Here is a 27,707-nt window from a genome sequence, read left to right on the forward strand (position 1 = left end):
CGGATGTAAGGACATTGTGGTGAAGATCCTATCTCCTCCAAATATTGTCATAAGTATTCATGGCTGTAATCAGTGCGTGTTCATGGGACCGGTTTGCTTGTTCTGAGGGAGGAATAACCTCCGTTTCCGGAAAGCAAATCCCTCTACGTCTGTATGAGACCGACTAACTCACCTGAAGTCGAAAAAGACCAGATAAAGTTTCCTCGCGTTATGGACAGGAATCGAACCTAGGTCTTTAAGACCAAAGGGCTTCGTCTATCTCTATACCGACTGAGCTACGGGGACTCAAATAGATACTACATTTCACTAAATCCCGCACGTTGATATCCGTCAATATCGATGTCTTGGTCTCCATTTTCTCATACGTATCAATACCATAACGAAAAAGGATTATGAAAAGAATAGTTTAATAATAATAATAATAATTGTGCCTCGCGTTGGGAATTTGGGAAGTTATTATTATTATTATTTTGTAGTTTTTGAGTGATAGGTGGCGCAATTAGAATTCTGACGAAAATATGGCTGCTTTGGTGATAATGTTTGCTTCGTAGTACACATTAAACAAATTCAATCTGATGGATTGTTGTGTTTTTTAAATTTTGTTTTGGAGTTCATATTAAATTATAAACTGTTTTATCTGGTGAGTACCGCTTCAGCAGGAGTTAAATTAGAACATCATCAGAGTATGTTGTAAAATAAGTAACTACATATTTACGATGTATGTGCGTTTTTTTTTTTTTTCTCTTTCTTTACGCTTTGTTCTCTATGCTTACGTGTAGAAATTAATGGGTATATTTGAGATCTAAATGTCTGCATTTTTAAAACAAACAAACAAACAAAAAAAATATGAAAGTAACTTGCTTAAACATTACGTAAAGGGGGACGGACTTTATTCCATTGAGCCACTAATTGACCAAACGTTAATGATCATGTAGTTTTTAAATCGACTTAATAAGATTAATTCATGCTTTATTAACTTTTCTTTGAATTCTAGAAAAAAAAATCTTACGTCTTTGAGGAATCACTGATAAGTAGAAAATAGTCGAATTTTAGAATAATTCGTCTGAGTTAATATTTCTAGTATCGTTTTACTTTTGGAATGTAGCTGAAGTCAGTTCTTTGGTCAAAGAAGATAATAGTATTTATGATCGTAGTTGGAATTTAGGGTATTTATTAAATTATTAGTATAATTATACACATCTCCATGGAGTCAATACTCAGGAGACCTATTCACACAATATCATACCTCTTGAACTCATTGACAGACGAAGCATCCACAGCTGAGTCAGGTAATGCATTCCATTCATCCACCATTCTACAAGCAAAAAACTAGTCCTCACGCCTTTGTTAACCACACTATTACTTAATTTCCAGGGATAACTTCCTGTTCTTCCACTACTAGTCCACTGAATATTTCCCCTGCATCATTCTTATACAAATCTTTTGGTAACTTAAATGTTCCTATCATATCCCCTCTTCTCTGCCTGTCGACCAACTTTTGTAACCCACCAACTCTCGGTCAATCAGTGTAGATTGCATTCCTTACACCACTCACCAAGGAATTCAGACATCCAGGCCTGAGCACAGTAATCCAAATGTGGACGTATCAGCGCCTTTTAAAGAGGAATAACTTTTTTATCTCTACATGTTAGTGTGTTCTTCAGTAGCCAAGTAATCCTATGAGCTATCTTGGACACCTTAGCAATATGTTCTCTGAACTTCAACTCTTTATTCACCAACACCCACTAAATCCTTAGCCTCATCAATCTCTTGGAGTACAGTTCCATCGATGTTGTTCACAGCTTGTAACGTTTTATTCCCAATGCATAGCTTTCCATATTGAACTGACATCCTTGATGTTTTGCTCATACAGACAGTTTATATAAATCATGTGTACTCAACTTTGCATCATTAGCAAACAACTGCATATTTTCCTTCAAGTCATTTCCTATAGCATTTATGTACAAATTAAATAATAATGATCCAAGCACAGTGTCTTGCTACATGCCACCGGTCAACTGCTTCATCTTGGACTCTACTCCTCTATATACTATTTTTTGGTATCTGTCCATGAGCCATCCTTGTATCCACATCACCAGTTTAATATCCAACCCCATTTTTTTCTAATTTGTACAACAGTATACATGGGATATCCTATCAAAAATCCAGCAGTATCACTGTGTAGCCTTTCCCCTTGTCCAACTCAGCTGTTGCTCTATTATAAAAAAAAAGTTAATAAATTACTATGACAAGACTGACCTTTACAAAACTATGTTGCCCCCCCCCCCCCATAGAGTATCATATTCTTATCCACCCATTCCTGGATTCCATCTTTAACCAACTTTTCCAATACTTTTACCACTACTCCCAAGCTGGTGATTGGTGTGTAATTTTCTACTTACTGAAAATTCCTGTTTATTGCTGAAACACAAAACCACATTGGTGTGGAGGCTGGATACATAGTAGCCACCAACAAGCTGTACATTTAGAATAATCATGCAGTACAGTTAGTATTGTGTGAATTGTTTTCACTCTTGATATTGTTTCTTTTAATAAGGTACTGCATGATTAATTGCCATTATAATTACATTTTCTCAGATGCAGGTGTGTGTAGACACGCAGTAATTTTTAATTTTTTTTTTTTTTAATTTAATTGCTTCTATATATTCAAAGTTTGTATTTCAGTACTGGATTACAAATACGTCACCAGAAGTGGAATTATTAATTATCATTATCTTCTATACACACAGTGCCTTACCTGTTTGAGATATGATGTAAACAAGGGTGGCTGATGTTAAGGCTTGCAAGCCAGATATTGCCTGTGATATTTTTGTTGGTTTAAAAATATTAAAAATAAACTGAAATTATTATTTCTTTCAGTTTATTTCTAATGGCACAAGGAATAATGCATGTTTGTATTAAAGAATACAATCTTGTAAACATGAATAGAACAGTTTTTTTTTTTTAGAACAAAGAATGATTATAACGAATATTGTAATCATTTTAACAACAACCAAATGTAAAATGGTAAGAGAATCCAATAGAGATGTGATTTGTCTGGTAATATGTTTTTAGATAGTGTTAAATTTTTTTTGTTTCCATCAGACCCAGACACAAAAGGTTACAAAACCTATGACAATAGCAGGACTTTGTCGTGAGCAAGAGTGAGAAGAAAGAAAGAATCTGTTGTTGTGCGAACAATTAATAGTTAGTCTTTTAGGAAGTCAGAATAAAGGGAGCTGTTCCATGAACAGTGGTAGATAGAAAAAGAAGTTTGTTTAATAGTTTGAAGCTGGACAGTAAATGGATATTCATCAGCAACTGATTGTGTTAAAAGAAAATGGAGAGATGGTGGTGATAGTTCAGCAGATCTTTGTCAATGAATTGTCCTCTTCTGGATGGATTGAATCAAGCCTTGAATGGGGATGGGGATAGATGTACCACCAAAAATGTGAACAGTACTCAAGATTGAGCAGATTTGAGATTATGTACACTGTTAGCAGTTGTATAGGTAAGAATAGTGTCCTGAGTTAGAAAACACACACGCACACCAAAATTTTGTACGTCAACAAATCAATAGCTGAGATATATTTGTGACAGTGTATGTCAACCTAAGATGAGAAATTTGATCTCATTTGGGTCTTGGACATTTTATTATATTATGTTATAAGCAGATGGCATCAAGAATTTTTAGGGAGGTTTTAGGTGCACCACTCCAAATTTGTGAATAGTATTCTAAGAATGAGCAGATTTTGGATTTTTTTATAGGGTTAGTAGTTGGATGGGTGTAAAATGGCATCTTGAGTAGAAACGAATGCCTGGTAATGTGATGTGATGTGTTTATATCCCTGGAAAGGCTAGAAGTGAATGTCATGGCGGGGAGGGGGACAGGGATCTGTTCCTATCTGGTGATTTGTGTATTATTGAGGGTAAGGGGAAGGTTAGCTGTGATCCCTTTTCTGACAGAAAAGGCAGTACTGCATTTTGATGGCATTAAAAGTGATGGTTATCCTTACCCCAGTGAAGGATGATATGGAAATTCACCTTTAAGGCATTGGTTTCAGTTAATCTTGAAGCTTGAGATGTCTGAGAACTTCATGGTTGTCAAAAGAGTAGGAATGAATTCAGTGTACTTTTGTCAGCAAAGCTATGGATAGGATTTGCAGTGATATGTGCACTAATCTACCAATAATTGTCCAGACACAGCTGTTATTTGAAGTTATGGAACAATCCAGTTTGTTAATATAAAATAACTGGTGTACAGATAGTAGGAAGCAATATTTCATCATAGCAATTGAATACAGGGCGACATGACATGAACTCAGTGACTTTGAGAGAGGTGTCATCGTGGACTGTAACATTGGTGGCATATCCATACATGCCATTGCTTCTCAACTGGAGCATTCAAAATTAATTTTTGGAGATGCGATCAACAAATAGATATAGGTGTTTTCAAATAGAGACATTCTGGCATCACTAGTGCAGGAAAACACCCAGAGCGACTGCAGAAATAACTGATAGGGACAGGAGGATGTTAAAATGGGTGACACACAAAAACCAGCTACAATTGGCACAGACCATCTGTAATAAGTTCCAGAGAGCTAGTAACACCATGGTGAGCACTAATACTGTACAAAAAAACCTCCATTTACTGGGTTTCCACAGAAGAGCAGCGGCACACAAGCTGAACACCACAACAATGAACAAGGCGACTCGTCTAGCCTAATTGAAATAGATGTTAAGTGTTATAGTGTAATAATTTTATTAACTTTTGTTACAAGTGTGGATGTGACTTACCATACCTCCATAAACTCATTCATTTAAGGTCCATTCTATGTCTTCATTTTTTATATGCTGCTTTGTATTTACTTCTTTCTTTACAGTTACATGATAAATTACATTTTCTTTTGTAGCTATGTGATTTCTGGTGTATTACTTTTTGCATTCTAGATGCTGTAATACCAATATTTTGTTCTCTTGACATTGTAAATTGCTTTTATTGTTGTCCAAAATGATAAGAATTTTTAGATCAAAACATGGATCTAAAAATTCTTTTAGATCCATGTGAGTTCTTCCCTCCCCTTACAAAAAGAAAAAAAAAAGGTTTTTTTTTTGGCAGGGGGGGAGAACTTACATCTAGAAAAGATCATTGGCTCTGGACAATACTGCAATGATAATATTTCATTAAAAACCATTCATTTAAAAGTCCATGTATTAATGAAATTTTGTTTATCTATGTGCATATTGTGTTTGTTTCCTATTAACGCTGGTGCTTATATATATATGTATAAATATAACTATGGAATAAACAAGATTTTTTTCAAGTTGGAGGTCTAACTTTAAAAAAATTAAAACTATTAAACTATTGTTTGTCAGTATACTAGTATTAAAAATCCAGTATAGCAGTGAAATCTGCCACAATGTCCAGTGCACTCATGTAAAATGTTTTCTTGTACTGATCTTTTTGGCAAAGGTATATTTCCTTCAAAGGCAGTACAGACATTCATAAAGCTGGTAACTAGTGGTATGCACAAGGTTCAGTGCTAGGACCACTACTATTTAATTTGTACATATAGGAAAAAAAGCTGAAAGGAAATAATCAGTTCTTTGCTGATGATGCAAAATTAGGTAGAGTGATAGTGAATCAAGGTGATGTGGAGAGCTTGCAGGATGATTTAAATAGGCTGTCAGTATTTACAAAAAAAAATGGGTGTCAGCTCAATATGAGAAATGTAAAGTTATACATTTTGGAATAAGTAGATTATAAGCCATGTACCAGATTCCTGGAACTGTACTCCAGGAAATAGATGAAGCTAGGGATTTAGGGCTGGTGGTAGACAGAGTTAGAGGACATGTTTTTATTTATTTCATATCCAAACACATACGTGGTACAGTAGTAAGTAGTGGTACAACATTATTTACAACAAATTAGGATACATTACAAATGAGAACAGCTTAAATTTGGTAGGCGAATTATACAGGGATAATAATTAAATATGAAAAAAAAAGAAACTATACATAACTTATATACTAATAAATATGGTCAGATGTTCCTCCAGTATCTTGCATAATCAACTCCTCTTTCTGTGCAGGATATAATGTCCTCTTTTGTGCAAGGTGATGGAAGAAAGGGACAAGAAAGAAGGTGTTTGTGGGTTGTCCTACACTCACAATTATCTGGGCCAGTGAGGTAGCCTCATTTGATGAGGTTTTGTTTGAAGCGTCCTTTTGTTCGAAGTCTGTTGAGGCTTTTCAGAGTATTCCAGTCCAAGTGGGCACCATTTGGAAGATGTTCGGCTGTTGGAATACCAGTATTATTTTCAGGATATAGTGCAAGCCATTGTTGAAGTCTTGTCTCTGGGAGATTTTTAGGTGGTTCAACAGTTGTCAGGATCTTAGTCTTTGGGGCACTGCAGTCTGGCTGAATAGTGGGTGGTGTCCATTATTCATTTGTCTGCTTCTTTCTTCAGCTGAGAATGCAGATCTTCAAATTGAAGGGTGTGCAATACCAGCCAAAGTATACAGGTCTTTTAGTGGTTTGGTTTCAGGCATCCTGTAATTAAGCAGCAGCTTTCATTCAATGCTGGGTCAAGTTTTTCAGCATGGCAGGATCTGAACCTTACTAGCATATTCAGCAGGAGAATAGCAAAAGGGCCAAGGCAGAAGATCTCAGTGCTAGGGTCTGCACCCCATTTATTATTATTATTATTATTATTATTATTATTATTATTATTCAGGCCTCCAAGGAGTCAAAAGACTCATCGAGGGAGGTCCTTTCTAAGACATAAAGTCTGTCAAGACTCATCGAGGGGAAGTCCCCCCCCTGAGAAACACAAAGTTTATCATACCACTCCTTAAACCCACTGACCGTTCTCGCTCCCACCACTCCATCAGGCAATGCATTCCACGGCTCAACCACCCTCCACACAAAGAAACCACTCCTTACCCTCTTGCTCACAGTTTCCTTTCGTAACTTCCAGGGATGGCCTCTTGTCATCACTCCTTCCCGCTGATCAACCAAGCGAAAGAACTCCCCAGTGTCAACCCTGTAACCACCTCTCAACAGTTTAAAAGTCTCAATCATATCACCTCTCCTTCTTCTATCCACCAAATTCTGCAGTCCACATTCTCTCAGCCGATCCTCATAACTATCCTTGTACAGTCCTGAAACCATCTTTGTCATCCGTCTTTGTATCCTTTCCACAGTTAATTTATCCCCTTCAAATCCTGGGGACCAAATCTGAGAACAATAGTCCAAGTGTGGTCTGATCAGAGACTTATACAACGGAATGATAACCCTCTTATCTCTGCAGGTCAGTGTCCTTCTCATAATAGCAGCAATCCTCTGTGTTACCTTCACCACCTTTGCAATATGTCCCCTAAACTTCAGGTTTCTATCAATCATCAACCCCAGATCTCTTGTCTCCCCTACTTCCTCCAGTATAACTCCTCCCATAGAGTATGCAGCATCCCATCGATGTTTCCCAAACCTCAAGACCTTACATTTTGCTGCATTAAACTGACACCCCCATTCATTTGCCCATCTATCTAGCTTATTTAAATCCTCTTGCAGGGCTACCACATCTTCACTATTACTAATAATCCTTCCCAGCTTCGCATCATCTGCAAACAACTGAATATCCCCCTGCAATCCACTGGCAATGTCATTGATATAAAGGTTAAGCAATATAGGTCCTAGTACTGAGCCCTGTGGGACCCCACTTGTAACCCTCTGCCTCCTGGAAACTGCTCCACCATACACAACTCTCTGATACCTATCAGACAGCCAATCCTGAATCCAGTTGACCAATCTGACATCCAGACCCATGTGCTGCAACTTAAATATCAGCTTATCATGTGGCACCCTGTCAAATGCCTTCGCCAAGTCTAAGAAAATTGCAGTATATGCCTTTCCCTCATCTAATGCTCTTGTAACTTTATTATAAAAGGCTAGCATATTGCTAAAACAAGAGCGTCCTTTCACAAATCCATGTTGATTCTCACAGATAACATTACCCTCATCTGCCCAATGCTGTACACGGTCCCTCACTACTTTCTCCAAGATCTTAACAACTACTGATGACACACAGACTGGCCTATAATTAGACACTTCCAGTCTGTTACCACCCTTATGCAATGGCACTATCTTACCTTCCTTCCATTCCCTGGGCACCTTTGCCAAAGCCAGACTTTCATTGAAAAGCCACGTTAAAGGTATTGTCAATTCCCTAGCACATTCTCTCAAAACTCGTGGCGAAATACCATCCAGTCCAACAGCTTTACTGACATCCAGAGTACTCAGTATCTGAAACACACTCTCTTCCTGTACCTCCAGACCTCGTACCAGTCCTATCCCTCTAGCATTAAAACTGACTCCTCTAGGATGAAATACTCCAATAAAGTGTTCATTGAACAATTCCACTATGTCCTCTGCATCAGTCACTCTACTCCCATTTTTATCCCACAATATCATTCTTCCACAGTCATTTCTCCTCCTACTGGCCACATAGCTAAAAAATTCCCTAGGATTTTCTTTGGATCTTAGGGCCAATCTCCTCTCATATTCCAGTTTCGCTTTCCTTACTACACGAGTCACTCTTCTGGCCTGTGTCTTATATTCCTCATGCATCTCTTCACCTGTCTCCTTATATCTCTTCCATAGCCTCTTTTTCGCAAGTGATTTAGAAGAGGTAAGCTTTCTTAGTATATTGTTTCTTGCATTCACTTTTACCTTTGGTCTTTCTATGTGTGTTTTATATGAGAGGGTGTGATTGAGAATCACACAAGGTAGATTGGGTTCCAGGAATGTTCTATATTAGAGCCTTCCCAAGAAATCTGTAGCTTCCTGTTGGCTTCCTTATTGTTAGGGTGGAAAAGGCCAGTCTGGGTTTTCAAGGGGTTTGGTTTTAGTTGGTTGCTGCTATAATATGTGGTTAGACTATTTAAGGCAAGTGATAGAGTAGTTTCAGTGGACTTGAAGAGGACATATTGTTAAGGTAGCTCATAAGATTACTTGGCTATTGAAGAACATGCTAACAAGTAGAGATAAGGAAGTTGTTGTTCCTTTTTATTATGCCTTGATATGCCCACATCTGGATTACTGTGCTCAGATCTTATCTGAGTTTCTTGAGAATGAAGTTGTGTAGAGGATTTGGAGGTGAGCAACCCCTATGAGGATAGATTGAGGATATGTGGACTGCAGAAGTTAGTTGATTGGTGAAAAATAGGGGCTATGATAGCAACGTTTAAGTTACTTAAAGGTTTTATAGGATTGACGAAGGGAAATGTTTCAAAACTTAGCTAGAGGAGACACAGAACAAGAGGTCATCCCTGGAAGTTGAGTAAAAATGTGGTTAGTAGGGGGGTGAGGACTAATTTTCCACTTGGAGAGTTGTGAATGAATGGAATGGGTTGCACTTGTTTGTTAATGGGTTCGAGGAGAGGTTTGATAGATTGTGTGGATAAATTAGATCTCCTGCAATGAGTCTTCAGACTGTATGGAGGTGCCTGTACAATAATAATAAATTTCCTCTCTACATAACTCAGATTAACTCAATCTTGAAAATAATTTTTTAATAATATTGCATTTTTAAAGGTTATTTTAATTTTTAAACTTCAGACATCTTTTTAAAGAACTGTTATAGATAAGGAATAAAATGAAGCACAGTTTGAACTTTAGTGAACAATGATTACATTTATGTTTAGATGATTATGTTGGGACCATTGTTCTTTCATAATTTTCTTGATGTTTACCTTATCTTTGTAATAGAAAGTAAAGTTCATCACAAAGATTAACAATGGAAATTAAGAAAAGAAAGAAATTCCTGAAAACTGCTACATTATATTTACATTCTTTATTATCCTGAAATTATGATGCAAAACCTTTTCAAGAATTTTGGTTTCAAGAATGTGTGATTCACAGTTGATAAGGAAGCATTAATACAGATAAATTTTTTTGCTGTATGTTTGGATATTTTGGATTTCAACTATGTGTTAAAGGTTACTAAGTATTTTTGGAAAGCACAGATTTTCAGGCAAGTAATACTTTTTCTATCATTCTATAATATGTTGCAGTAGAACAGTGTTTCCCAAATTTTCAGTATCTGCATACCCTCCCCCCCCACCCTTTAAAATTTTAGAAACACTGCCATGCCCACTCAGGCAAAAGCAAATTCAGAGAAGGTATGGTAATATTTTATTCAAACGTGAAGAATTATAAAGGTATTAATTTTTTTACATTTGTGTTATAATAAATTACTGGGGTCACTTCATGGTCAAAGCCAAATAACTAGATCTCCACATCACTTTAAGGACTGCAGAGACCTGACTAGGGATTCTGACTTAATGACCAATCCTCACCTTTATGTGGTGTGCCCCTTTAGCAGCTGTCCACTGGATACTGAATGAATGAGGATGAGCAGTAGTGTGGGATTTAGCCAACTAAATTGTACTCTTTGTTGGCTTCAACTAGAAATACATACAAGAGTGGTCTGAAAAGTTCTTGGCCTCGACCATAGATGGCAACACTAATGGCAAGATTTTTTTTTTTCTAAGTTCGTACACCTGTCATAAGCATCCATGTGAAATTGCAAGTCATTCTATCAAATGGTTAGTTTTATACAGTTGTCTGTATCCCTTGAAATGGATAAAATTGAGTATCGTGCAGTTATAAAATTTTTGGTAAAAGAAGGTTTAACGCCAAAAGAAATTCATTTGAAGTTCAAAAAAGTTTATGGGCAATTGTCATTTTCGACAATTAAGATAATGGGCTGCCGAGTTTAAATGTGGCAGTACTAGCCTTGAAGATGATCCACGTGAAGAATGTCCAAAAAGTATAACAACACCAGAAATTATTGATCAAGTGCTCGATTATGGTATTGGATGACTGGCAAGCCAAAGTGCGTGAAATTGCTGAGACTATGGGCATTTCAAAAGAATGTGTAGGATATATTTTGCATGAAGAATTGCAAATGAAAAAAAAAAAAGCTTTGCGCAAGATGGGTGCTGTGCTTGCTCACAGCAGATGAAAAATGCACTCACATGAAAATCTCTGAACAGTGCTTGGAGCATTTTAAAGAATAAAACTGATTTTGTTCATCAATTTATAACTATGGATGACTCCTCTGACTTCTATCTCTTCCCAAAACTACAAATCTTCCTTGCAGTGTTTTTTTTTTGAATCAAGAGGTGATTGCAGCTGTAGAGGAGTATTTTGCTGATCTTACTGAGAACTGTTACAGGGACGGGATAATGGAGCAATGCTGGAATAAATGTATTAGTCTTAAGGGAGATCATATTGAAAAATAAAAAAGAATTTTGAAATTATAAATTCATTTTTTGTTGTTAGGCTGAGAACTTTTCAGGGATGAGACTCGGATTCACCATTACACACCAGAATCCAAACAATAGTTAAAACAGTGGACAGAAGCCGGTTGTTCAGAGTCAAAGAAGACAAAGTCGGTTCCATCAGCAGGAAAGATCATGGCATTAGTGTTTTGGGATGCTAAAGGCGTTTTGTTTATTAATTTTCTTGAAAGGGGTAAAACAATAACCCGAAAATATTATTCCGATCTTTTAACCAGACTAGACAAAAAAATTAGCGAGAAAAGACATGGTTTGCAGAAGAAGAAAATCATCTTTCATCAGGACAATGCACCTGCCCACAAAGGTATTTTGGCAATGGGAAAATTAAGAGATCAAATCTGGGGAATAGGGTGGAGCATCCACCTTATTCCCCAGATTTGGCTCCCTCTGACTTCTATCTCTTCCCAAAACTACAAATCTTCCTCGCTGATCAGCGTTTTTCTTCGAATCAAGAGGGCAGCTGTAGAGTCGTATTTTGCTGATCTTACTGATAACCACTTCAGGAATGGGATAATGGTGCTGGAGCAACTCTGGAATAAATGTATTAGTCTTAAGGGAGATCATGTTGAAAAATAAAAGTACTTTTGAAATTATAAATTTGTTTTTTCATTGTTAAGCTGAAAACTTTTCAGACCACCCTCATATGATGGTACAACATGATGAGATTTCATGCCCGCTTGAGCATTGCCTGGTTAAACAAAGCCTCCACTCTTTTCATCAGGGAGCCAAGGTGAAGAATAAAAAGTTAGCCACTAACAAACTTTAGTACAGTATCTAGAAGATAAACAAACCCAACATCAGAATTACTGAAGATATGAACCATCAGTATAAGGAGTATTAAAGGAAAGGAAACTGGATTTGCAGAACTGGAAAAGTGTAGTGTCGGTGTAATTGGCAATATTGAAACAAAGAAGACAAAAACAGGCAAGACCTTAATAAATAACAGGTATAGGATGTTATATTTGAGCAATAGTGATCATAGAAAGGAAAGAGTATTGATACCATTTCCAGTAGTTATGTGGACAAATTTCAGAATGCAGAAATGTACAGTGAAACTTATTTGTGCCTGTGGTTCCACAAAAATTCCTCCTAGGAAAGAAGTGGAGAAATTTTTTGAGTCATTAGAGCAGGCAGCTAACATAAAGAAAATGGAAAAGTGGTCTTGTTAGAGATCTAAACAGCAGAGTAGGAAATGAATCCCACCAGGCATATAAAATCATGATAGTTCAGGATGCAAGGGTGTACAGAGGATTTGAAATTGGAAACAACTCTCACTTAGTTTTAAGTGGAATAAAAATGAATACTGCATCAAAAAGAACAGTATGTAAGAAAGTTTTAAAAATAATTAAAGTTAAGCATCTTTTACAAGGCTCAACTATAACATTATTGAATTTAAAAATGAAACAGTTGCAAAACAAGAACCGAATCTTGGAGTCTCAGTGGCAAACTCTGAAGAAAACATTGATTCAGCTAGGGAGGTATATGGTGGAATATGCAAGGACAGGAAAATAAAATATTAGTGGACCCAAGAAGTTAAAGAAGTGCTCATAGAAAAGAAGAAAACAAATAAATCGGCAGATGCCCTAAAAGAATGCAGAAAAAAATGTAAGAGAGCTAAGCTATGTGTACCAATAGCTAAACAAGTCATAGGAAGATTGGTAAAAATGTAGAAGATAAATAGTGGGAGGTGGCAAAATATTCTGGAGGCTATTGAAAAAGCTTAGAAATGGAGGAAAAGAGTGCTGTAAAAGAAATCACATATCATAAAGGTGACATGAAGACTAAAGATAAGTATGATGTAGATGTCTGGAGTAATTACTTTGAAGGACCTGGTTGACCAAGTGGTTAGTATATATGCTCTCTATCCAAAAGTCTGCAGGTTTGAATCCTGCTATGGACATGGATGCCTGTGATTGTCCGTGAAAATACTAGTGGTGGTGGTAGGTGGTAGATAGCATTGGTGTAGATGATGATGGTAGTTGCATTTTGCAGCAGTCGGCGGAGACAGAGAGTTGTAGAGTAGGTGCTCTCTCTCTCAGTGAATCCTTGGACTCCGTGGAGGTGTCACTTAATAATAATGACTATTAAACAAAAGAGGTAGTGAGAGAACAGTAGTAGAAAAGGAATGCAAACAGGAGTACATATCGGTGGAAAAAGCCATCAAAAACTTGAAATGTGAAAAGGCAGTTGGAGTAGATGATATTTGACTAGAAATGCTCAAATATGGAGATATAAAAGCTTTGCAGTGGCTGCACTGCATAATTCAGACATCCTGGTCTAATTTCAGATGACTGGAGCAGAACTCATATAGTTCCCATCTATAAAAAAGGGAATAAAGCTGAATATGAGAATTACAGAGGATTTCTCTACTAAGTGTTCCATGTAAGATTTATGCAAGCATACTTAAGAACGGGCTGAGAAAAATTGTGGAAGAGAAACAAGCTAGGTTCAGGTCAAATAGAGGTTTTCAAGATCAGATTTTCACTTCATGACAAATAGTTAAGAAATTGGGTATATAACTAGGATTTGTACTTATGTTTTGTAGATACGGAAAAGGCATACAACAAGGTGCCCAGAGAAAAACTTTTCAATATACTTCAGTTATAGGGGTAAATAAAACATACAGACCAATATGGTCTATATTTAAACTGTAAATCATCAGTTAGAATTGAAGGAAATATAAGAAGATGGTTTGTAAAATCAGGTGAAAGACAAGGATGCACATTATCTCTGCTCTTATTCATTATTAATTGCATTATGAAAGAAAGTGGCATTAAACCTGATATTACAATTGGAGATATCAAATTTATTTCTTTGCTTTATACCGATGTTATACTCCTAAACACATTCAGTTGAAGACGCTAGGATTCATAACTAAATGGAATAATAACTATAACAAGTTTGACATGAAATTTAGCAATAAAAAGACCAAACTATGAAAATAGACAGGAACATAGAAAACTTCATCTGTATTCTCTATGGAGAATCTATAGAACAAGTATAATATTTCAGCTATTTAGGAACAGTTTTTAGTAAAGATAGCAAGTTAAATTTGGAAATAGACAAAAGAATAAGCAAAACTAGTATGGTGGAAAACCAGTTATATGGAGTAAGAGAGATAGCCAAAACACTAAACTAGCAGTATACAAGACTGTCTTCAAACCAGTTTTATGAGGAGGAGGGGTCTGGAAATTTCTGAAACACCCAGAACAAAAAGTAATTAATTTCATGTCTTCTTGTATATCTTAAAAGAAAAGATTCTGAAAACATTTTTATATGAAAAAAAAAAAATTATATGAAAAGACATTTTTGTTCTAGGTGTTTCAGAACTTTCCAGATCCTCTCCATAAGTTTTGGATCTGAGAGTTGGGTTAGAAAAAAGCACTTGATCAAAGATTAGAGGCCACAGATACGAGAGTTCTGAGGGAAATTAGGGGGGGGGGGGGCTGAACAGATGGCATCAGTATCAGAATCATATTAAAAATGGAGACAGGAAGGAACTTGACATTGTTAACATTCGAGGATGTGTGAGCAGGGCTAATCTAAGGTAGTATGGTCACTTAAATGTCAACACAAATGTTGATCAGATATGATCTTGGAAACATACTGGCTGCCTACAATATTAGTATACAGAACAGATTCAACACACTCAATTTGTGAAAGAGAACCAGATGAACTATGGGAAGAGATAAAGATATAATTAAAACAGAAACAAAGAAGAATATTCCAACAGTTTGTAAGAAGAGAATACTTTAACTAGGAATGCCAACAAATAGAAGACCAAAACAAGAAATCTTTTCAAAAATATGAGGGAACCGATACGGAAGTTCAGCGCCAAGGTGACAATATTGAAAAGTAAACACAAAGGATATCTTACAGAAGCTGCAGACATCAAAGAAAGATGGAAAGAGTATACAGAAGCCCTTTACAAAAAGGACTCCAAAATTACTGAGAAATTTGAAGAGCAGGATTATGCACAAGAGCCAGTACCACTGGAGAGTGAAGTGAGGTGGGCACTGCAACAGCTATCCAGTAAGAAAGCATGAGGAGGGGATGGAATACCTATTGAGCTGCTCAAAGCCCTGGGAGAAGAGGCAGTTAAAATTTTAACAGCTCTATGTCAGCAAATTTGGATCACAACTGCATAGCCTAGGGAATGGAAAAAATCAGTTTATATACTTTTATTGAAGAAAGGCGATGCAAGAGAGTGCAAAAATTACAGAACTATAGCACTGATTTCTCATGCAAGTAAAGTAAAGTCTTAAGATCATTCAGAAAAGACTGGAACCATTCATGAAGAGAGAAATGCCAGAAGAACAGGCAGGATTTCGAAAAGGCAGAGGAACAAGAGATCAGATCGCCAATGTGAGATGGATAATAGGAATATCAAAAGCACAGGAATATCAAAAGAATGTCTACCTTTGTTTCCTTGACTAGTAAGGCTTTTGACTCTGTAGATCATGTGAAACTTTGGAATGTGTTAAGAACAATGGGAGTACCAGAGCATTTCATTATTCTTCTTTATTATGAACAAGAAGCTACTGTCTGAACAGATCTTGGAGAAACTGAGTATTTCACAGTAGGTAAACGGGTGCAACAAGGATGTATTTTATCTCTGTTTAACTTGTACAGCGAATACATTTTAAGAATGGCAGAGCTGGAGGTGTCTTCAGTTGGAATTAAAATTGGTGGAAGAAATATAATTTTGAGGTATGCGGGTGATACCGCCTTGCTAGCAGAATGCAAAGATTTGGAGGAACGAATTATGAAAGTTAAAGAAGAAAGTGCTAATTATGGCCTTCAACTTAACCTCAAAGAGACAAAAGTTATGGCAACATGTAAACTTAATGATTTTGAAGTAGATGGGGAGAAAATGGAAATAGTTAACAATTTTGTGCTCCTAGAATCCCTAATTGATAAAGATGGGTATTATACTAAAGAAGTTAGAATATTATTACTTAGAAAGAAAGCAATGACAAATTTAAGCAAGATCTTTAAAGATAAAGATATTATCCTCACAACAAAAATCAGAATCGTGAAAGTAGTGGTATTCCCTGTGGTGGTATTATATGGATGTGAAAGTTGGACCCTGAGAAAGAGTGAAAGAAGGAATATAGATGCATTTGAATTATGGGTTTGGAGACACTTACTAAGAATACCATGGGCTGCAAAGCAAACCAATAAATCAGTAATAGACAGAATAAAGCCAGGTCGCTCCCTCAAAGCTATGATCATCAAGCAAAAATTGTCATACTTCGGACATATTATGCAAGCAAACGACATTCTGGAGAAAATGATGATGCTTCCTAAAGTTGATGGAAGCAGGAGAAGAGAAAGACAAAGAATTAGATGGGTGGATGGAGTTAAAGAAGCAACTGGAATGTGCCTGGAAATTCTGAAAGATATGGCTAGGGACAGATCTGAATGGAGAACGTATGTTCACAGAATCACCAGGAGTCGAAAATGACTCGATGGAACATAATACACACATGGTCACTTAAATAGAATGGGAGAAGAAACATTAGTGAAACAGATGTTTGATGATAGAAAAAAAAAAGTCTCAGGGGAGACCAAGATGTGGATTGATTCAGTTAGTAGTGCCTTAGAAAAACAAAATGTTAGATGCAACAATATTGGAATGCTGACAAGTAGTAGACTAGTTTGGAGGAAAATTGTTGATAGGAGATTAATGATAATGTAAATTTAATCATGTAGTGCTGTCGTAGTAGTCTGAAGACTCCTTGAGGGTAGATATCAGGAAATTGATGATGATAAATTACTAACTAACACTCGTTACTTTCATTAAAACTATTTGATCCGTGCTGTAACACATGTTCTTTTTCATAGTTACCATAATCATTTTCATTCTTTCAATATTTCTTATTGTTTCAAGCATCCTATTTTGAACCAGTGATCCATATTAAAGAGTTTAAGAAATGCTAAAAAGATATTATTTAAATATGTTTAATATTAGACTGCCCTTCAAAATTTGTTAATAACAAATGATACAATTGCTAAAAAAAGTAAGAGCATTATCTAAGTGCATATAACCTGTACACTCCATAACTTGTGATGCAAACATGATTTAAACATATATAGATGTGTGCCCATGTGGTGTGTTATCGCTGAGGACCATTACAATTTAAGATACAAATGCTTCTGAACTTTAAAAAAAAGTTCCTATTGCATATTTCAAACTATTTAACTTTAAATTTTTAATACAAACAGTTTGAACCATGTCGCATTTAAGTTGTGCTGCCAAACAGACAACTTTGAGATCAGTTGATACATGCCAAATTTAATTAACTACAACTTATCTCTGACAATATGGCATAAAAATATAATAGTAAAAAAAAAAGGCAGCAATCAGAATTTTTTTAAAAAAATGCCTCATATCCCCTAAAGTCCTTTCACATATCCCTGGGAGGTATGCATACCACACTTTGGTAAACACTACTTCAGAAAGTAATTTTATATTATAATTTGAATAATGTCTGATTATTCATTTCGCATCTCACAATTTATCTGAATTTCATATTATGATGCTGCTATAACATAGAGATGAAATAAGCAATGGCATTTGGTATTCTAGTAATTTTAAAATGATTCATTATGATTATTTTTAAATGCAAGACATTTGGGAAGAGTCAAATATACTTGCATCTGCTTTAATATGATTTAAGAAGTTATCTGAAAACTTAATTTGTACGTTGTAGATTTGTACAACATGAATTCAGGCGATACAACATTGTACTGCCTGAATTCAACAGTGCAAATTTGGATGTTGCACTGTTGAATTCAGGTGGTCCCTGGATTATGGATATCCTGACTTACACCGTTCTGTACTTACGAACAGGTTCCCAAGGCTTCCCATAAAGATAATTGATAATTAAATTAATAATTCGGGAACTAGTTTTTTCCACATATGTAAACAAACCCGCATGGCATAAGCGGTTTGTTGGTGCAGCATCTTTATGCTAGCAGCTTGTCTCATTTTTTATATGGTCACTTATGCACAGGATCACTTTCATCTTAACTTTTTTCATTCGATTTTGTGAGTCTGCGATTACCCTTATGACCTTATGCCTTCAAAGCGAATGTACACTGTAAGTCCAAGTGAGCCTGCAGTGAAGACAAAGGTGATTACAATGGAAATGAAAGTAGAAATAATTAAGCGTTCGGAGAGGGACCAGACACCATCATTCATTGGGAAAGCATTAGGCTTGTAGAAGAATTATGACATTTATGATGCCATCAAAAACATTGCTGATTCTTGGGAGGAAGTGAAGCAATCAACAATGAAAGAGGTGTGGAACAAACTAAGCCCCCCCCTCCCCCCCAATTCTGTGATGATTTTCGTGGCTTCACAGAAGAAGACATCGGCGAAGCCATAAAAGCTGTGATGGACAGTGGCAATGCATTGCAATTGGACATCAATGAAAATGATGTCATTACTAGAGTCCCATTCAGCGGAATTAACCAATGAAGACTTTATGGAGATAGAGAAGCAGCTGATAGAGACATGAAAATCAGAAGATCCCGAGCCAAGAAAGTTTTAAGACAAAAGAATTAACTGAAGCTTTTATCTCATTGAAGCAGGATTTTACTAAGCTTGAGGAGCAAGATCCTAACATTGAGAAGTTTACAAAGGTTTGCTGTGCAGTTAGTGAGAACATCAGCTGTTACAAGGCCATTTATGATGAAAAAAAGAAAAAGGCTATGCAAACGACCATAGATACCTTTTTTTTTTTTTTTTTTCAAGAAACCAACTTCAGTAGTTAGCTCTCCTCTTCCTGCAACAGAATTAAATCCTGATTCTCCAGCACCAGGTCCGTCTTCTCTAGCACCTGAATCTGATCCTGATTCTCTAATACTCACTCCATCCTCTCCACCACCATCATCATCTTCTCATTAATGTTAGTCTACCTTCATGCCCCAAAAATGCCCCTTCCAGTAAGTGAGACATTGATGCAACATTAGGTGAGTGTTAACCTTTAATATTCTTTTTTGAAATTTCTCTTATCTAAACTTTTTGTATGAGTTTGTTTTTTTGTTCTGTTTGTTTGAATTAAAAGAAAGAGCACAATAGTTTCTGTAACTTAGTACAGTATTGGTATTATTGTTATTACAGTATTACACTGTTATTATTGCCACATATGAGCCACTATAGTAGTATTATTATTATTATTATTATTACTGTATTGCACTGTTCATCAGGGATCCGAGTTACATACAAATCTAACATAAAGACGTTCTCAGGAACGTATCTCGTCTGTAACCCGGGGATCGCTTGTATATTAAACACTTGATGCTGCACAAGGAGAATGCAGAAAATAGTCTGAACAAAAAGGAACTTTATCTGGTTTAGAGTACAATTTTTTTTTCCTCCACTTTTCTGCATTTTTCTTTGTGGTATAGCAAATATGTATCATTTAATCATTATTTTGTTGAATGCACCATACAATGAGGTAGCCTCCATAGCTCAGTGTGATGCCCTTCAGTTGGAAAATCTAGGTTCTAATCCTGTCTAGTGCAAAAATCCTTTGTAAGGGATTTACAGTTACGACTAACAAGGCTTCATGTGCAAAAATGCAGGTTTTTTCTTCCTACAAAACAGCCAAATGAACATGTGCAATATACAGCCATGATACCTTATGCAAACAGGATTAGTTGACAGTCAGAGATAATTAAATGGCTAAGATGCTAAGTTACTTGGTCATGACAGACTATTGAGCCTGACTAGCGGTGATCTATAAGGGGCTTGTGCGAGCCCTTTGTTAAATTTTTCTCAAATTTGCGAGCCTCTTGTTTAATAATCTTGTAGAACTAGAAAATAAATAAAATACTTTATTTATTTATTTAGACAAATAAAGTTTGCCTAAATGTATACATGCTACTATAATTGCTGCTTTAAATTCGAATGAATTTTCTGATAACTATATAAAAAATATAGTTGACAACAAAATCGTTAGAATTATTAAATCTCTTTATTCTTCATCTGAAATGAGAATTGAAATTAAAAATAACACTGAACCATTCCGGGCAGAATGGGGGGGGGGGATAAGACAGGGATGCATCTAGTCCCCTCTTCTTTTTAATTGTTTCCTGGAATATGTCATAGATTAAGCTCTTTATGAACATGACACTGGAATAACAGTTGGCAGACTAAGAATAAATAACTTACGTTTTGCAGATGATATCTATCTTCTGGCAGAAAGTGAAGAAGAATTACAAGAGATAACCAGCCGTGTTTTCGGAACATTAAAAAAATATGGATTATACATATTTTTTTTAATATGGATGATAACCTCAAAATCAGACATTAAATTCTTAAAGATACAAATTGGCAATAAACAAATTGAGAATGTAAAGAAGTTCACTTATCTAGGAAGCACGTTGAGTCAAGATGGTCTTTCAAAAACTGACGTTAAATACCAAATTGCTAAGGCAACCGTGGCCCTACAAAAGTTAAAACCATTGTGGGGAGATAACAGAATAGCAATCACAACCAGACTAAGAACAAATTGACACCTTGGTGAATTCTGTCCTTTTGTATGGTTGTGAGGCCTGGACATTATTGAAGGAAGATGAGAGGAGACTCCTGTCTTTTGAAATGAAAACTTACAGAAGACTGTTGAGAATCCCCTATAACGTTTACGAAACCAATGAAAATGTCCGAAAACTGATTGATTCAATAGACGGGAGAAAAAGGGAAAATATTCTGACAGTCATCAGAAGAAGACAGATGAAATGCTTCAGACATGTAGAGAGGGCTAATGGCATTCCAAAGCAAGCACTAGAAGGAATTGTTCTGGGACCAAGGGTTAGGGGCCGACCTCAATTAAAATGGACAAATTCCTCCCTTTCTCAACTGACATCATGAACAAGAGACCGAGATGACTGGAGGAGGCTAACCAAGACTATCACCTACCAGCCATGAATGACCCAATGGTCCATTTAGGACTACGGGAGAAGAATGAATATAAAAAATCATTTCATTGCATTTTGTTCTGATGGCTAGTGTAATGTTAGGAAACAAATCAGGTGTTGCAATCAAACTTCTATAAAAATTTCTGAACGTTGTGATTTGGCATTGCACTCATCGTTTACACTTAGCATTAGACGATTCGATAAAAAACATTAAAGAAATAAATCATTTTGAAATATTTATGGATAAATTATATGCTTTTTATCATCAATCACCAAAAAATCAACGAGAATTAAATATGATTGCAAAAGACCTTGGTATCGAAACTTCGAGGATCGGTCGTGTGTTTGGACCACGATGGGCAGCTTGCAGTTTACGAACAGCTCTTGCCGTGTGGAGAAATTACCCGGCTTTATGCAAGCATTTTGCATCGAACCATAAATATAAGGGCTTTTTAAACTGACTTCTCAATTTGGAATGTTTAAAAGATCTAGCATTAATGATTGATATCCTACAGGAATTATCATATCTGTCAGAAGCTCTACAAAGTCGCAATATAAGTATTATAATGGCTAAGTTAGGCTTTTTTTTGTCGACGATGTGAGCCCTTTGTTAAAATTTTTATAGCTCACTACTGAGCCTGACATGCAAATGGAAAATGGGACTGAACTGAAATAGCTTCAGCAGTTCTAATTATTGACATAAGATCCACAGTAAAGTTTGCTTGTGTTTCTACTCTTATGTATGAAAATTATTCAAAAATTAATTAGTTAATTTTTTTATTTTTACATATTCAACTGGCTGGCTTCACTGCTAACAGTGATATGAATCTTATCACTGTTAGAAACTTTAGTGGCAGGAAGGTCCAGGGGTAAATGTCAATAATATTGTGATATATGTGTTACTGAGGATAAGTGAATGTAAGTTGCCATTCCTTTTGTGAGAGAAAAGGCAAGACTGCGTTTTGATGGCATTGAAGATGACTAGGCTATTCTCATCCCACTGAAGTATGATATGGAGATCAGTGTTTAAAGTATTGGTTCTTCTTGGGACAGACATATCACAAATATTGCCTTTTCTGCATCCAAAAAATTAGGCTTTCGCTCAAGGAATTACTTCAGACAGCTCCTAACCCATCATTCTATATTTTGGTTTAACCAATAAGAATACACTTTGGTCGGCTAAATCCCAAATTGCCAGCCCATCCTCGTCCGTTCAGTATCCAAGTAGAGGAAAAATGGAGGAAAATTGTAGATAGGAAATTAATAATGATGTAATTTTTTTCATGTAGTACTATCATATCCTGTACACCCCTTGAGGGTACATGGCAGGAATTTGATGATGATGATGAGCTCCTAACCCTATACAAATTACAAATCTGCCTCACATTGAATACTGTTCTCGCATCTGGAGTGGTACCCTTAAGAGTTTACTAAAAAATATTGGATTCTGTATAGAAAAGAGCAGTTGTTAGACTGACTGATGACCTCTCTCTCTCTCTCTTACTAATACACTCCACTCACTTTCACATAGGTGTTCAGTCTCCTCAGCCTGCATCCGCTATAAATACTGTTTATTAGAATTGGCATAAATTATTCCACTGCCATCTAGCAAATCTGTCTGAATGCATGCACCAACCAACACCCTCTCGCAGTTCAACTCCAACTCACAGAACAGATTTCTCTCTTCATTCATCTCTTCCACTGCCATCCTTTGAACACGTGTTTCCCAAGGAATACAATTCACAGCTTTTCAAGTGAAATGTGAACACGTCCCTTATTGTACACCCACAGTACTAGTGTACTATTGGTTGACCAACACCTCTCGTGGATGGATTCTCATTAAAAAAAAAATTCTTGAAACTTGGATGTCTAGAACTACATGGTTTGTCAAAAGAGTATAATGAATGAAGTGTACTATCATCAGCAAAGCTGTGGATAAGATTAGTGATTGAGAGTAGATTGTTTATGTATAGGAGAAAGTGGATAGGTGAAAGTGGAACAGAGCCCCTAAAACACCCACTTCTGCATTGGCTGTGAAGCTTGAAGAGAGGGGGCCATCCATCATGACATGCAGTGAATGATCAGAAGAGACAAAATGTACTGATTGTCTCTGATCATCATCTAAATGACAAAATGCAAGGCCTCAGTGCAAAATGTGATCAAAAACCATGAACATGTAGTAATAATGGTACATTTTTTTTTTTTTTTCAAACCTTTCCATAGTAGGTTGTCCAGTGGTATGGAATGCAGGTTAAGAAGTCAACCTGGTGGTGACTGATTAACCAATATGCCTCTAAGTAGTGAGGCATATTGGTTAATCCATACTGGTGGTGACCGATTAACCAATATCCTCTAAGTAGTGAAGAAGTTAACTGTTGATTACTTTCTCTATTTTATTTATTATTATTTTTTATTTTATTTATTTTTTTTTTTTGGGGAGAGGATTAAAGCGATGTCTATTGGTTTGTAGTTGGACAACAGATTATCTTTATGAGTAGGTTTGATATGTGCTTTAGTGTGTTAGGATCTTATCGCAGCTGGCTGAGTATGGAAGATTGTAGAGATGACAGGTGTTAGCTCTATACACAATGTTTGAATTATGTCTAGAACTAACAACTGGAAAAATGGAAGCTGTGTCTTCTGGTCCCTTGCAAAGACCATCTAATGCAACTTCTACTTAAATTCATTTTCCATCTCTCTTTCTCTCATCCAGATGATACCACTACTACAACTACTAAAACATCTAAAGATAAAGCTAAGCTCCTGGCGACACTCTTTTCCTCCAGCTCCTGCAGATGTGACCAAGGCAAATCATCACCCACCATACCAGCAATCAAGCATCATATGCCTCCTGTGTTTCGGCAAGCAGATAATCAGATAAATGTCACCCCCTGTGGTTGTGCCTATATCCTTCCTTCACTGTATCTCCAGGATGCTGTTTGTGACTGTTAGAATTTGTTCCATAGTCTGTGAACCATGAAAAAAACTCGCAACCTTCTAGCTGCCTAACTTTAGTTGGCAGCTAGATGATGACTTGCCACTTGGATTTGTCAGTTAAATTATGTCTTGCAGCCATATCCAATAATTTTGCTATCATGAAATATCTTGTTATCACTCCAGACATAAAATGAAAAACCACTTCAAAAAACCTGCTTTGATGTCACTTTTTTACATCATTCATGTATCTGACTTTGTATATGTTTTTCTTTTCCTCCCCCTTGAATTATCATGATTTTTGTTCCTTATTTATGGAACCCAGTGTAGTTACATATAATAGTAACCTGATTTTTAAACCTATAAACCTATAGTACATTAGTAGTATCGTTGCGCTTAGTGTTCATTCTATTATTTTTTACATAATCCAGAAAACCTGTCCTAGAGAATGAACACGGAACTTTTTCAAGCCATTTTGCATCTCCATTAAGTGAGAAGTAGTCTCCACACAGCGAGACTACTGCCCCTCTTATTGGAAGCCTGAAGTGGCTTGAAATAGTTCCATATTTGTTTCTAGAGCAGGATTTCCACGCTATGTAAAAATATATATAATTAATTTTTAAAAAAATAGAAAAATTCTTAACCCATCTATGGTATAAAGGTATAGGCTTACAAAAACATTTTGTATGGATGGGAGTCATATAAAAACACTACCCAAGATTAACTCTACTTTCACATTCTTAAAACGCTAACAATATCTTAATTTTTAATGTAATTTTACCATTGATGTCAACTATTCACTCTTAATTTTTCTCAGCTCTCTTATGGTTGTATTCTCTAGTTTTTGATTGAGTTTTATTTCTAATTCAACTCTCCGATCCATAAATTAAAATTGGTTTGATGCTGTCTGTGAAAGGTTGCCCATGCAAACTACCGTTTTAGTAATTATATGAAGAGCCAAAGGCTCTTCATACCATTTCATACCATTTTAGTGTTTTGGCTAATTCTCTCTTATTTTGTATAAATTTATACAACTTGCTCCCAACTGTACCAGCTTTCTTTATTCTGTTGTAATCATCATAAGCATCAAATTCCTTTTCTACTTTCAAGAGGTGTATAGAATGCCGTGATAGTATTATTTGAAAGGTTTATATTACTAAACTTCCTGTTGACAATTTTCTTCCAAATTTTTTATTTTACAGCTTTTACTGTTTTGAGACTAATTTCTCTCTATTCAATACAATAAACATTTTTAATAGAGTGCAATTAATGGTAAAGTGGCAAGTGGGATAACCAATGAACAAGTGTGAGTGAGTGAGTGACTGGTGATGAAATAGTGAGTGAATGATAGCAAAAAAAAAAGGATGCAAGATTTAAAAGCTGAATTGAAGAGTGAAATGAAGAGAATTGTAGATATGTATGGAAGAGTGAAGAAGATGAAAACCAATGATGCCAGTATGAAAATGATAATAAAAGTGTGATGACAAGAGGCCATCCCTGGAAGTTACGAAAGGAAACTGTGAGCAAGAGGGTGAGGAGTGGTTTCTTTGCATGGAGGGTGGTTGAACCGTGGAATGCATTGCCTGATGGAGTGGTGAGAGCAAGAACGGTCAATGAGTTTAAGGAGTGATATGATAGACTTTGTGTTTCTTAGGGGGGGGGACCTCCCACGATGAGTCTTTTGACTCCATGGAGGCCTGAATACTACTACTAATAATAAAGACCTGCAAGTGGCGTTGTATGGTCATTCGATTATTTGAGGTGTAGTAAATGAGAAGATGCACAAGGCTTGTTTTCCTGGAGGTAAAATGAATAGTGATTGATGCAGGGACAAATGTCTTAACTGGGAACAAGAAGAATGTAAGATTGAATATTAGAAGGTTTTTGAGAAGAATAAAAGATAACAGTGTGATAGGAAAGTGCAGTTTGTTAATGTGTGGAATGAGTTTGAAGGAAGAATTGAACTGTATAAGAGTAATGGGCTGTTGAAATGGTTTTGGTGTGAGTGATTTGGAGAGACTGCTGCTGGAATTTGTGGAGGTTGTAAGGATGTTTTAAGGTCACAACATCCATAATGTTTAAATAATTTAAAATCCATGGTGTGTAAAATCCAAGACAGAAATGGTACATAAGGAAGATGAATATGTAAGTCTTTGTGGTTTGGCAGTTCTGTAGAAAGCTTCTGGTTTCAAAACCATGTTTTTAGATAAATAATGAGTTTAATAAAACAAACAAATATAACTGTACAAGTTGTGTATCTCATCACGCTTACATCGTCAGTACTAGCAAAAGTTCTTTGAACACAATGTTATCAGAACTTCACAATTGGGACATACAGATAACTCCTATCCTATTCCCTTAGCCATACGGCTGGTGGAGGTAGTTATATGCTACCATACTAGGGAGATGATTATGAGCAAGGTGGTTTCCTGTTGCCTTCCTTGCCATAGTATATTTTATGACTATAGCTGTGTGTGTTCACAGGACCAATTTGCCTGTTTTGAGGGATGAAAAACCCGAGTTACCAGGAGGGAAAAAACCCTCCACTTCCATATGAGATAGGTTAACTCACCTTTAGTCGAAAGAGACCAGATAAAGATTCTCTCACTTCACTGATGGGAATTGAACCCATCATGTCTTTCCGACCAAAGGACTTTGTCTCTACAGAGACTGCATACAAATAAGTAACCATAATAAAATAAAAATGTAATTATTGTATGTGTTGGAACAATGCTAGTTGTAGCATTGCACGTCCTATCCTAGGTCTGCATTAGATTTTTAGACCCCTTGAATGTAAGCATACCTAACTTGGTGTAAGATTAAGCTTTGATTTTTATTACATTATGTGGGGATCCTTAGCATTTCAGAGGTTTCCTTGAACTTTCCTGTAGAACAATTGTAATGATCAATATAAAGTAGTTTTGTTTGTTGCTAAACTAATTAATGGCCCATGTTTGTTGTATGGGATGCCAAACCTGATTTGTGCTTTCTTTTTTCAATGTGTTTTTCATGTTCAGACATGTGGATCTTCCCCAGCCTTCCTATCTGGCCTACATAGCAGCTACAAGAGCAATGAATCTCATAAACACCTGGTTTCTTCATGGGATGATGTGGAGGTTTTGGTGGATGTAAGAACTTGGAGATTTTATGCAATAGTAAAAAAGCCACTTTAATGTTGTACTCGTGGAGATGCTAATATTCTTGATATAAGGTAGTGTGATTGCATTCTTAAAATGTTGTTTAAGTAAGGAGATGTTGTTTATTCCAACAAACAGAAATGTCTTATTGATCATAATTGTTTTATGATCAATATCAATTATCAAGAAACATTCAAAGAAGACTCTGAAATGCTAAGGATTCCCACGCAATGTAACAAAAATCAAGGTTTAATCTTAAACAAACTTTGGTCTATTTTCATTAAAAATCTAACTGCCATGGACCTAGGATACAACACGAGTAATGCTACAGAACGTGACAAC

The 27,707-nt window shown here is 36.1% G+C and overlaps 1 protein-coding gene across 1 annotated transcript in view; it reads left to right on the forward strand.

The window, feature by feature from the left end:
- Nucleotides 1–519: 519 nt before the first annotated feature.
- The window catches only part of LOC150096161 (uncharacterized), a 52,254-nt gene continuing 25,066 nt past the window's right edge, over nt 520–27,707 (forward strand). The window contains exon 1 of the mRNA XM_090408997.1: nt 520–640. The gene's annotated coding sequence lies outside the window, so the exon portion shown is untranslated. The remainder of the gene's footprint in view (nt 641–27,707) is intronic.

The sequence above is a fragment of the Typopeltis vanoorti genome, chromosome 19 (genome assembly GCF_054136105.1).
Source record: "Typopeltis vanoorti isolate ZY-2024b chromosome 19, IOZ_Tvanoo_1.0, whole genome shotgun sequence".
NCBI classification, from domain to species: domain Eukaryota; kingdom Metazoa; phylum Arthropoda; class Arachnida; order Uropygi; family Thelyphonidae; genus Typopeltis; species Typopeltis vanoorti.